The sequence below is a fragment of the Otolemur garnettii genome, unplaced genomic scaffold, assembly GCF_000181295.1.
Source record: "Otolemur garnettii isolate 467f Iridium unplaced genomic scaffold, OtoGar3 scaffold00010, whole genome shotgun sequence".
Classification (NCBI taxonomy): Eukaryota; Metazoa; Chordata; class Mammalia; order Primates; family Galagidae; genus Otolemur; species Otolemur garnettii.
In genome coordinates, this window is record NW_003852405.1 from 24,684,147 (window position 1) to 24,696,012 (window position 11,866).

Genomic DNA, 11,866 nt, shown 5'->3' on the forward strand with positions numbered 1-11,866 from the left:
TGTAGACACTGCCAAAATAACAAGAAAAGCCTGAATTCAGAAGTACAAATAAATCTGTGAGCACAAAAGTGTGATAGAAAGTAGAATTTATGAATATCCTGTGTTGTGTGAATTAATCATATTGTGTATTTAAGCATCAGTTAAATAACAGCCTATGTCTCTTAAAATGGAAGCAAGAGAAAAGGGGGGTATAATTTCTAAAACATTCCTCAAAGCAAATTATATGGTAGTGACATCATTCTTGGAATACCTGTGATGAGAAAAGTTATAAAAGGAATGATTGCAGCTGTTTTATGGTAGAGTCGATAAAATTCATATCATCTATGCTTTTATTTTGGCAATTAATATTCAAAAACAATAATCAGAACAACAGAGGCAGGGGGATAAATGTGTACAAAATTTTGACAGCAAACTACTCAAAGAGCCTTCTAAACGAGATTTCACACTCTAGTCCTGTTGTCTGTAAGTCCTGCCACCAAATGGCTGTCCCTGAGTGATGGATATTCTTGAAACATGAAAGGTATTAAGTTGCTCTTCTATATAAAACCCTTTCACAACCTCTGATGCAGGGTGGTGCCTGTGGCTCAAGGAGTAGGGCGCCGGCCCCAGATACCGGAGGTGGTGGGTTCAAACCTGGCCCCTGCCAAAAACTACAAAACAAATGAACAAAAATTTCTGATGCATAAAGCTACTGTCCACATTCTTCAGGATGGCTTGTAGGATTCTCCTTTATGTAGCCCCTGCCTCTCTCTGGGGTTACATATCTCCATTATCATGGTTTATTCACTAGAGTTTATCACATGCATTCTAAGGCACTGGCACTTTTTGGCTCCAGGGACTGGGATCATAAAAGACAGTTTTCCATAGACCAGGGTGGGGAGGAGTAGGGGCAGGGGAACCACTGATTCTCATAATTAGTGCACTCTAGACCCCTCGCCCGCACAGTTAAAAGTAGGGTTTCCTCTCCTATGAGAATCTAACGCCTCCCTTGATGGGACAGGAGGCGGAGCTCAGGCTGTGACCCCAGTGATGGGGCAGCAGTGTAGATGAAGCCCCCCTTTCTCACCCGTGGGCCTTTCTCATCAGCGCCTCTTTCTTGTCTGAGTTAGTGCTATGACGTTTGCAAAGTGATTATTTTTTCTGATTGGGTCCATCACGTGCTATATTCATTGGTGACGTCACTGGAAGGACAGCTTTTTCTTCTGTCCACTTATTTATCCATGGATTTCCATGTCACTCTGGGAATTCATGTTCATTTCTATCAATATTTATTTTAATTTTTAAACTTCTTAGGTCTGGCCAGTGGAAACCCCTTCAAGCAGATTTCTTTTGTCCCTTTGATTTGCTTCCAAAATTCTTTCATTCTTTGAGTATTGCGTTACTTATTTACATATTTCAATTACTTCCAGGCACTGACTGTATTTTTCCAAATTCAGTCATGGAATCTACCGCTTTTCCAGGAGCCCTGGTTCGTTATACTGAAGAGTTGTACTTTAATTAAAAACCAAGGTTTGGGTGCTGGACGAACTCATTGTTACCGGAGTGTTGGTATATATAGACCTCTTACTGACAGAGCTGTGGACTATATGCATGTACGAATAATTAATCCACACCCACACATGCATATATCTTTATGTTTTTGCATACCTGTCATCTATGATCTATCTATTAAACTATCTTAAAAACCATGAGCAAGTGCCCATAGCTCCAATTGCATCTGACACCCCAGGGTTTATTTCAGCTTCCCTAATTTCCATATTTGCACATTCCTTCTCCTTCAGTTAGAAATCTCTCATTACGCCCAGTTCATCTGCTTATTGACCTAATTCTCTCACTGTAGCCAGTCACCAGCCTGCACCCACCTGCAGTCACTTACTGTACTTACTGCTGTGCTCCAGCACATCAGCTGCCATTATTAATAGGTTCTGGGATGTCCCTGCCCTCCTGTCCAACAAGCTGTCCTTATGTGAACCTTGTGCAAATTATCATCACAGTCCACCATGAGAAATCCTGACTGGCTGCTCCAAGACTCCATTCTTCCACAGGTAGCAATCACTGCCTTTGCTAATGTCTTTAGAGGAGAAAGGAAGGCAGATAGGCTGCAATCTCCTACATCTAATCCTTTCTGCTTGATATGCCTAGAACAGTTTCTATTTCCTCAACTAAAAGGTAATCATTACACTTTGATATATAAACGTCAAAGCACAAATAAAATTCTGTTGGATTATTTTATATACCAAGTAAATAAAATAATACATAGAAGTCAAAATTTTAAAAATTGCATAAGTGAAAATAAAAATTATGAGTAAATTTTCAACCTGAAATTGGGAAATTTAAAAAATTTTAAAGTTAAAAGAATAACTGACTATGTGTATGGCTAGTAATAACTGAGAAGATGTTTAAAACAGTGTGTTGTAGATTAACAAGTATGTATTTTTCAGTTACAGTAGTTAATTGAAGCTTAGAATTTTGTCCTGCTGGTCTGATTCAAGGTCAGAGTTATAGAGAACATTTCAGACTATTTCGTCTGTTAAAGGTATATCAAAAATAACAAGGGTTAGACAATATGAAGCAACACATTTTAGTCTATTATTTTACTGAATACATTCATCCCTTGAAAGAAGGTTGAGTTTTATTCTTATTTTAAGGTAATGACATCTAGGATAAAAGTTTCTGCAAGGAAAGGAAAGTGACTACATTAGGGAGGTTATTCATGGTCTGCACGTCAGGATGGAATTTAACTAGCTGGGGCACAAGCCGTGTGATGTGTGAAGGAAAGCCTTTTCTCTGTCCTGCACTTAGAACCTTCTATCTGTTCATCTTGTGCCACATGACAGGTGAGAAATGTCATGTGAGCAAAAAACAAACTCCTGCTTTGAAATATTTTAAGAAAGTGAAGTGGGTTCCTCTAAAATATTTGCTCCCAAGGAAAAGACTCCTGGCAGTGTCTTCATTTCTTTCCCCATCGTTTTAAAATCATGGTGATTTTAGGTGATGTCATTAGAAGAAAATCTGTGCTCCGTGTGGATGGTCATTGAAAAAAAATTCTTGCCCTTTGTAAAATGAAACCTGAAAATGAATAAAAGCATCAGAAGTACTGTTAGCATTTTCAGTTCTAGCATGCATATGAGTCAAATAATTAGAAAATTCTTGACTTATATGTACCATCTATTCATTTGTGTATTTAAACTTCAGTATTATTTCACTTGTTGCTAAATCCCACCTTGCACATAAAGTAAAATGAAAAAAAAAAATCAGGGTCAAATTTCAGCTGATATAATTTCAAGGGCTTAGAAAGTATACGAAGTAAATAAATAGGCGGAGGAAATCTGTGTTCTTCAATTCAGTAAGTACTCACTGGTAGATTATTCTGGATTGCTCATGGTTAAGATAGTTATGAATTAATCTGAATGTAGTATAGTCCTGTGCCACAAACTGTTTCCAGTCGATTATTAGAGCTGTGGGAGCAGGATTTTATACAAATCAGCCTAACATAAACTAGCAGCTTTCTAAGTTCCCTCTCCGAGGCAAGGAAAGTTGTATTTCCTCTCTCATTGTTTTCCGACCTTGAGACTTCGGCCGGCACCTTGGTATATAGAATACATATGGTCATTGTGAAATAATTTCAGGCAACAAAAAAGAACCATAAAGCATTTGCAATTGAATAGGGATGTTTGCTATGGTCTGACTGTCCCTCAAAATTCATGCTGAAATTGAATCCCCATTGTGCTGGTTTTATAAGATGGAATTTGGGGGACATGATTAAGTCATGAGGGCACCTTGCTCATGAATGAATTGATGTTCTTGTGGACAGGATTTCAGAGAGACTTTGCCTCTGGTGCTCTTCTGACATGTGAGGACACCACGTTTGTCCCCTGCAGAGGATGCAGCAACAGGACGCCATCTTGGAAGAGGAGACTGGGCTCTGCCAGGCGCCTCATCAGCCAGCACCTTGGCTGTGGGCTTCTTAGCCTCCACAACTGCGAGGGAAAGGAAAAAAATTCTGTTGTTTTTAGGTTAAGCACTTGTTGTATGTTGTTAGAGCAGCGAAAGCAGACTGAGACTGTATTGCAAAACCAAAAAGATAGTGTGCTGGAGCAAAGTTGCTGGAATGGTGTTGACAAGAAACTGTAGCTAGCTGCTGAGAAGGAAAGAGAAAAGATATTCCGAGGTCAGTGAGTTTGAGAAGTGTTGGGTTCATTAATGTTGAACCAGCTTCTTTTCTGTAGAACTCACATAAACATTTTCCAAGAGGGGGCTACAATATCCTGGGATGCAATGGGCGGGGGGGAAATCTGTGCTACCAAAAGTAGACAGAAAGAGAGGGCAAAACAACAACCTAAAATCAGAATTCATTTAACTGCTTTGATTTCCAGGACTCTTTAAAAATATCTAACTTAAATGTTGCTTGTAGCTTAGCCAGTATCAATCCCTGTTTTCTGTTGCCACATTTAAACACTGGAAACAAATGCATCAAAATGGTTGGTATCTTTTTATCCCTTACAGATGTCCTTGCTCTCTGGTAAAGAAACCATTGGAATGTTGCCATTTTAATTAGGCTTAGCTGCAAAAAAAGCCTTAATCTGCCATTGAGATGTATATTTGCCTGTTTTATTAAATCTCGGTGTGTGGAGGGGGAGGCAATTTTTCCTTTCTAGAAATTATGTAATAATACAGACAAAGTTATTCCAAGATAGTTCCAAGTTTTACAACTCTGAATAAATTTGAAATATAATTGATGATATTGAGGCGCTTGCCAAAATAAAGAACATTTTTATTTTATGTTATTTTTGATAGCCACATTTTTTTTCCTATCATTATCAAAGCAATTATTTCTTGGAACAATGTCAAGCCGTATAATTTTTCATGTGAAAAAGAATCTGCCAGTCATATATCGGATACTTTTATCAGGATAAGTATCACCAAGCCTTAATTAAGAAGAAATCAAATTGAGAAAACAACTTTGCTAAGAGTATTATTAGGCTGTTACAATAATGCACCTCTGATATTTACTTTAAGTAAATGATCATAAGAAATTTCCAATTTATTTATACCTTTTCCTTGTACGATTTCTTAAGAATGAATGTTGACTGCGTTCAGTAAGGATTATTCTGTGTTTACAGAATCTTTTTGGTGTTACACTTTGTTTTAGCATATTAAATGTTTGTGTAATGGTTATAAACGTGGACACATCAAAAACTTAAATAAGCCTAGTGATTATTTTGAAAAATGAATATATTGTCAGCTAACTTTCGCTTGTTAAAGGTTCTGTGTCTGTGAATTAATCAATGTGCTAATGTTTTAGTGACGTGAGAACATGCAGAAGTTTAAGGAGAAAGGACCAGCAAGCTAGACTAGAATCCAACCCTGGCTTCTCCCCTGCGGGATGTGTATCTTTGCAAAAGTCTCCAAACTTCTCTGTGCCTCAGTTTCCTAGTTTGAAAAACTGGAATGATTTTAGCAGCTGCAAAAGCGTTGCTGTGAGGATAAAATGAGTTAAGATTCATGAAGGGCCTAGAATAATGCCGGGCACACAGTTATCATTAAAGGTATTTCGTTTGCTTCCACTAACCTCACATTTATTTCAAAAGTAGTTAGTCTCATCTCACCTTAAAAATTTCAGTTCAATCCCCTTCTTTTAACTGCTCTTGTTGCCTTTGGCTGTTATTACTAAAAGCTCCTATAAGAATTAGTGAGACATTGGAGACAGCAGCCTCTGTAAGATTTTTAAACTGTAACTTCACATGAGTTGCTGATCTGAAAGTAACAAAAAGTCTCCATGAAAATTTCATGACATAAACTTTTTTCTTCAAAAAATGATTAAAGGAAGCTGTCATTAGATCAATGTTGTGTTGAACAAACAAAATCTTCCCAGCCAATATGGCCATGAATAAATAGCTGTATCTAAAAATACAAAATCTGCAAAATACCTCTATCCCTTACACACTGTTTAAAAACATCACTTAGCATCATGGGTTTGGGGGTTTTTTTTTCCATATTAGTTATTGACTACATCTTTCAGGGATTTTTTTTTTTTTTTTGCTCCAAATTATAAAATGAATTATTTAAATTGAGATTTCTGTTTGGCCTTTAAATCAAACAATAGAAAAGAGAGGTTTAAAATATCACCCATGCCAATCAATGAAACATTTGGTCCATCTAATTTGTTCCTGTTTTCACTGGTTATCTCTTCACCTATGCTTGTCACACCTCCAGCCATAGGTGCTTAAAAATACCCCAGCCTGGCCTCATCTTTTTTTTTTTTAATTTTTATTTTATTTTGTTTTTATTAAATCATAGCTGTGTACATTAATACTATCATGGGGTACAGTGTACTGTTTCTATATGCAATTTAAAATACTTTCATCCAACTGGTTAACATAGCCTTCATGTCTTTTTCTTAGTTATTGTGTTAAGACATCACCTCTATGGTTCATCTTACAAGGGTACAAGTGAATCTTTCTAAAAGTAGAATATAAACGTCTTAACACAATAATTAAGAAAATGACATGAAGGCTACGTTAACCAGTTTGATGAAAATATTTCAAATTGTATATGAAAATACCACACTGTACCCCATGATTGTATTAGTGTATACAGCTATCATTTAATAAAAAAGAAAATATTTGTTCAAAAAAAAAGACATTTATATTCTACATTTAGAGAGATTCACATGTACCCTTTTTTTTTTTTAATTTTATTATTTTATTTTGCAGTTTTTGGCCAGGGCTGGGTTTGAACTCGCCACCTCTGGCACATGGAGCTGGCGCCCTACTCCTTTGAGCCACAGGCGCTGCCCCCAGCCTGGCCTCATCTTATGCTGTAGAATTTATCTTGCATCTTCCTAGTACTTGTCGTGGGTATACATGCAGGTATAGATGCATGTCTTCATCATCAGCCCAGCACCCCTTTGACGATAGCTTACTAGCACAAAAGTGTTCATCAGTTCCAAGTTGGACCAGTGATAACTTTTATTACTGGAGAACTGAAGTGAAAATGAAGGCTCTAATTATGAATATCTGTATGTTTAAAGTCAGAACTTCAGGGTGCCACTGTTTTACCTGTGCCGTAAAAATCCGAGATGAGTCTATAAGGAAAAGATAAAAGCCAGCACTCTGGGAAGAGTACAGATGAAAGCCGCTGAGAATGTGCCCAGCCTACTAACTCCCAGTTTAGCCTTTCACTAAGTTTTATGACTATTCTTGGCTTTGGGACTTGGGACATCTCCCTCCCCTTTCCAAAACTATTACCATTTTGCTAGTGGGAGAAGCAGTCAAGGAGATATCTTGCCTGGTGCTACTAGGATGCAAATTTGAGTCTTACTACAAAAACATGTAGCCTCAAAATAATATTTGTTCACACTGAAGGGTTTAAGATTTACAGAGCAAACTCCCCTAGGTAAGTATCCACAGCTAGAAAACAATTTGTGTAATCAAAATCTTAAGTAACGTTTATTCGAACTACAGGTGAAAACTCTGCAAAAACTTTGCACCACCAAGAGCACTACTCACATTTCAGGTTATCCAGACCCTTCTTTTATTTCATCTTTGAGTACAATTAGGGTTGCCAGATTCAAAAATAAAAATACAAGACACCGGTTAAATTTGAATTTCAGATTGTAAATATATGGCCCACGCAATACTTGAGATGTACTTATACTAAAAAGTTATTTGTTCTTTATCTGATATTCAGATTTAACTGGGCTTCCCATACTGAATCTGGCAACCCTGAGCATAATTCACAATAATTCACACCCATCAGGCTGGGAGGCGATGCTCCCTGCCCCAGTATACATTTTAAGTGCTAAGACTTGTCACTAGGCAGTTAAATCAGTTCAACATGTAAATGGCAACTTCTACCAAAATGTTCTTTCAAGGAATTGTATGGATGAGGTAAATGTACTTGGGTGATTGTTTTCTTTGGAGGCTCATTCTGAATTGCTTCTTGTAGAGACAATTGGGTAAGAAAGGAATATTGCACATGTTAAATTTTAGTAAAATGTTAATTTTTGAAACACTAGCTATACAGAAGCCATTATTTTATCAGCAGATTCATTTCCTTGAGAAGGGAATAGGATGGCAAAAAGGGAAAAATAAAGATGAGTAGAGAAGAAAATAAAAATCAACAACAAAGGCAAGGTAATTTTGAAAAAAAGAAAAATATTTGGTTTTATATAAAGTTATCTTCTTGTTTTGAATATTTTTAAACCAAATTGAATTAACCCCGAGGTAAATCTAATCATTTGGGCAGAAATTGGAAGTTAGAGTTGAAAGAAGAAAAAAGAATTTAAGCGGTAAATAGTTATAAAAATTGATATTGCTTCTGATTTGAAAAAAAAAAAAAAACTTGCTTCTACGGAGATACATATCACAGTCCAAAAAGATTGATTTTTGTCTTTTATCCTCTGAAAATTTCTATTCTCCCACTCACTTTCTCTGGCCTTCTTCTTCCTCCCATAAATAAAAATAACACACAAGCGTAAAGTGTGAAAAATACTGTATCCAGGGAGTCTTGGTACAAAAACAGGAAAGGAGGAAAGGAAAAAGTCTAAGCTCATGGCTGGGATTTGGGCTTCCTGTGAGGCAGGTGATAGGTAATGGTAGGACTGGAGAGGATGTGCCAGTAAAAAAACTCTCCTTAATAAGAACCAAGGCTACAGCTGGTCATCAATATGGTTAGTTGTATTTCAGGGAATGCAATCTGCCTGAATCCATATAATCATGAACTGTGATACTGAGGAATATTAATTAAATCAAGATAAATAAGACCATTGTGCTTTGAACTCAGAAATGATATATGTTCCACAGTAACACTTACACATTGGAGTGTAGCATAATACACACCTCCAATATTTTACTGGTACAATAAAGGATTATATTCTCAGAGATAATTGAGACCCTCTTCTCAACTGAGGCTAAAGTGCCGTAAAGGAAAATCCCAGTGATGTGACTTGCTCTCACTCAGTGCCTATCAAAACTCTCCTTGTGGTAGCTCTTGGAAAGATCATCTTTTTTTATGATTAGAACAGGGAATATAGGTGTCTTGCTGACTAAATTGCTCTTTCTGATGTCTGATGTACCCACCCACTATGTCCGACTCGCCAGTACTAATATGTAGGTCCCTTTAAACCAGTAGGTTACACATCAAACTTCAGGTTTGAAGCTCTGGAAGATTCTCTAGGATCACAGGTTAAAATCTCACCAGGTCCAACGCAACCTTTCATTCTTCCAGAAGGGATAAATCAACCAGCACGCACTTCACTGTGTTAGGGTGTTTCAGATGAGGACTTATAAACTGAGACTCCTTTGCTTTGTGATGACATTAAAGATCTCATGGGGTGTTTGTTCTAAGGCTTGGAGACCGTCCTAAAACCTTGAGTAATTTTCACTTATACTTGAAGTCGGCACTATGGAATGCGTGAACATTCTTACATGGCATTAAGGTTTTATGTACCTTATTAAATAATGAAAATTAAATTCACCTTTAGACAGTACTTGCAGAATTATCATTATCTGGAACTAGAGAGTGCAGCGTACATGGTGCGATTTGAGCATCTCTGTAACCTCACTTCCCACTTTTGTGTATCCCGTCGGAGTTTTACGCACCTTTGGCTAAAGAGCACAACAATTGGGCCAGTGTCTGTGTTTTTAATAAGCCACAGCCTACTGGTGTGAGACTCAATTCTGGAGACATGACGTATAAAACATTTAGGCCTCTGGTGACTCCTGTGTCCCAGGCCTCAAAGACTTTTTGAAGACTTTAATAAAGTTGCTCTCATTGCCCTGTGTCTGACGGAGTCTGCCTGGATTACCCCCTGCTCTGCTCTATATTATAAACATTCATCTTTTGATTTTAATTCCTCTTTTGTGCTTTTTTTTTTTTTTTTTTTGGCTTTACTTTATTGCTTTTAAACTGCCATTTTCCCATTCGTTTATGATTAGTTGATCTGTCTTTCTGGCAAACAGATAAACAAGGAGAAAAAGTAATGGGGCAGCTGGTGAGTGTGGTCAGTGTGGATAGAGAGACAGAGTCTCACAATCAGCATTCACACGTTGCCCCGCAATGGCTTGACTTTAGATGCTGCTTTAGAAATCGCTGAGAGCTAGCTATAACGCTTGATGTCACTTGTAACTATAACGCTTGGTTCTTGCTTCATTTTTTCCTGTTTGGTTGCAAGCCACTTAGAGGGTTCATTTTCATTTCATTGCGAAGCCTGGCCCTGTGGGTAGCATTCTATCAGAAAAATTTCCAATCTTCAGAGGGCGGGTATCCTGTTGGAAATGACTAAGAAATTGGGGGCAGGTCTAGAAAATACATGTATAATACATTTAATTTTGCAACTTATGCAACATTACCTGAGAAAACTTGCAGGTATTCAAGATATTTATGGAATAAGGTTGGTGGTAGGTAAAAACCAGCCCTATTCCATCCCTGAACTATCTAAATGTTTCCTCCTGGAAAGACTTATTCAAATCCTGAATGGAGATGAATCTTTCATTCTATTCATTTCCTTTAATGCACTTACTGCCCCATGAAAACACCACTTCCTCTTTTTACTTATCATCATAATTAATTCCATAAGCTTCTTTCAGCTTGAGAATGTAACTTTTATTTTCATGGAAGTTAATAGCTTTGTAATGGGACTGAAGCAGGCAGTAGTTCCTCTGAATGGAGATGCCGCATTTTTATGTACCCAAATGAATCTCCCTGTTCTGTGCTGAGCGTGACCTCTGTTCTCTGCCAGAAATCCTAATATCATCTCATTCATCACTCAGCTTGCTCAGGCTCCTTGGTCTACCTTATTCATTTTTTCCCCAAATCGCTTGCTGATAGAACATAATTACAGTATTTCCCTGTTTGGGGTCTTATATTTTTTCGTTGAAAAAGAGTCCAATTAAGATGGATGAATCCTTGTCGTTCTATTTGAATGTTGGGTTCTAATGAACTATGCTACAAGGTAGCATCTCAGCATTACACGGTCCAGATCAACATCAAACAGGCCTGTGGTACATAGACCATGTACGCACACACGCTCCATGAGACAAAGATCTTTTGAGTCTTTCTTTCTGCTTTATTCATCATGCCCAGATCAGTGCTAAGTGCCTAGCACACACAACCAACAAATATTTTTTGAACAAACAAAATTTCATATTAATAACTTATGAAAACATTTGGAACGTTTTATAAATCAAATACTAAGTGCTTATGATCAGTTTGATGAGTTAAAACATAAATAAAATCCCAGATAACTAGCTGCCAGTGATTATTTTGTGCTGTTCCATTCAGTTTGATCCATTACTCAAAGTCCACATTCGTTTCCAGGTAAACTATCTCTCCAATAAGAAAACACCATTTATCTGTTCATTTCGGAATTAGATGTCAAGAGTCTCATGATATGAAACACCAAGAATTTATGCACCTGTTTTCTTACTAATCTTTCAATAAGGTGGTAATGGTCTTTCTATTTTTGAAGGAGAAACCCCAGACTTAGCAGAAATGTAACAAAAAGTTTTTGTTTTAAGTATTTAGATGATAATAGAATAGTTAGTAAGATGTGTAGTTGTAAGAGCTCGTCTGCTTCTTCCGTCTCTGATACCTTTACATTCTCCTCTGCATTGCGATCAGTTGTGTGGAGCCCTGTTGGGATTATTAAGCATGATTGTTCCGGGTTTTGCCTAAAACAGAGCTTCCTGGGAACAGCTCTCAGCCAATGACTGATGGGCATTGCGAGAGGGGATCAATATTTTCACTTGGTCAAGATTCAGTTGGGACAACTGTAAGGCAACTGTCTCTTGCAGGTGCCAGTAGGCTACAGCTGGCCACTGCCGTGATTCCTTTGGGTGGCCTCTCCCACTTCTCTGCCTCC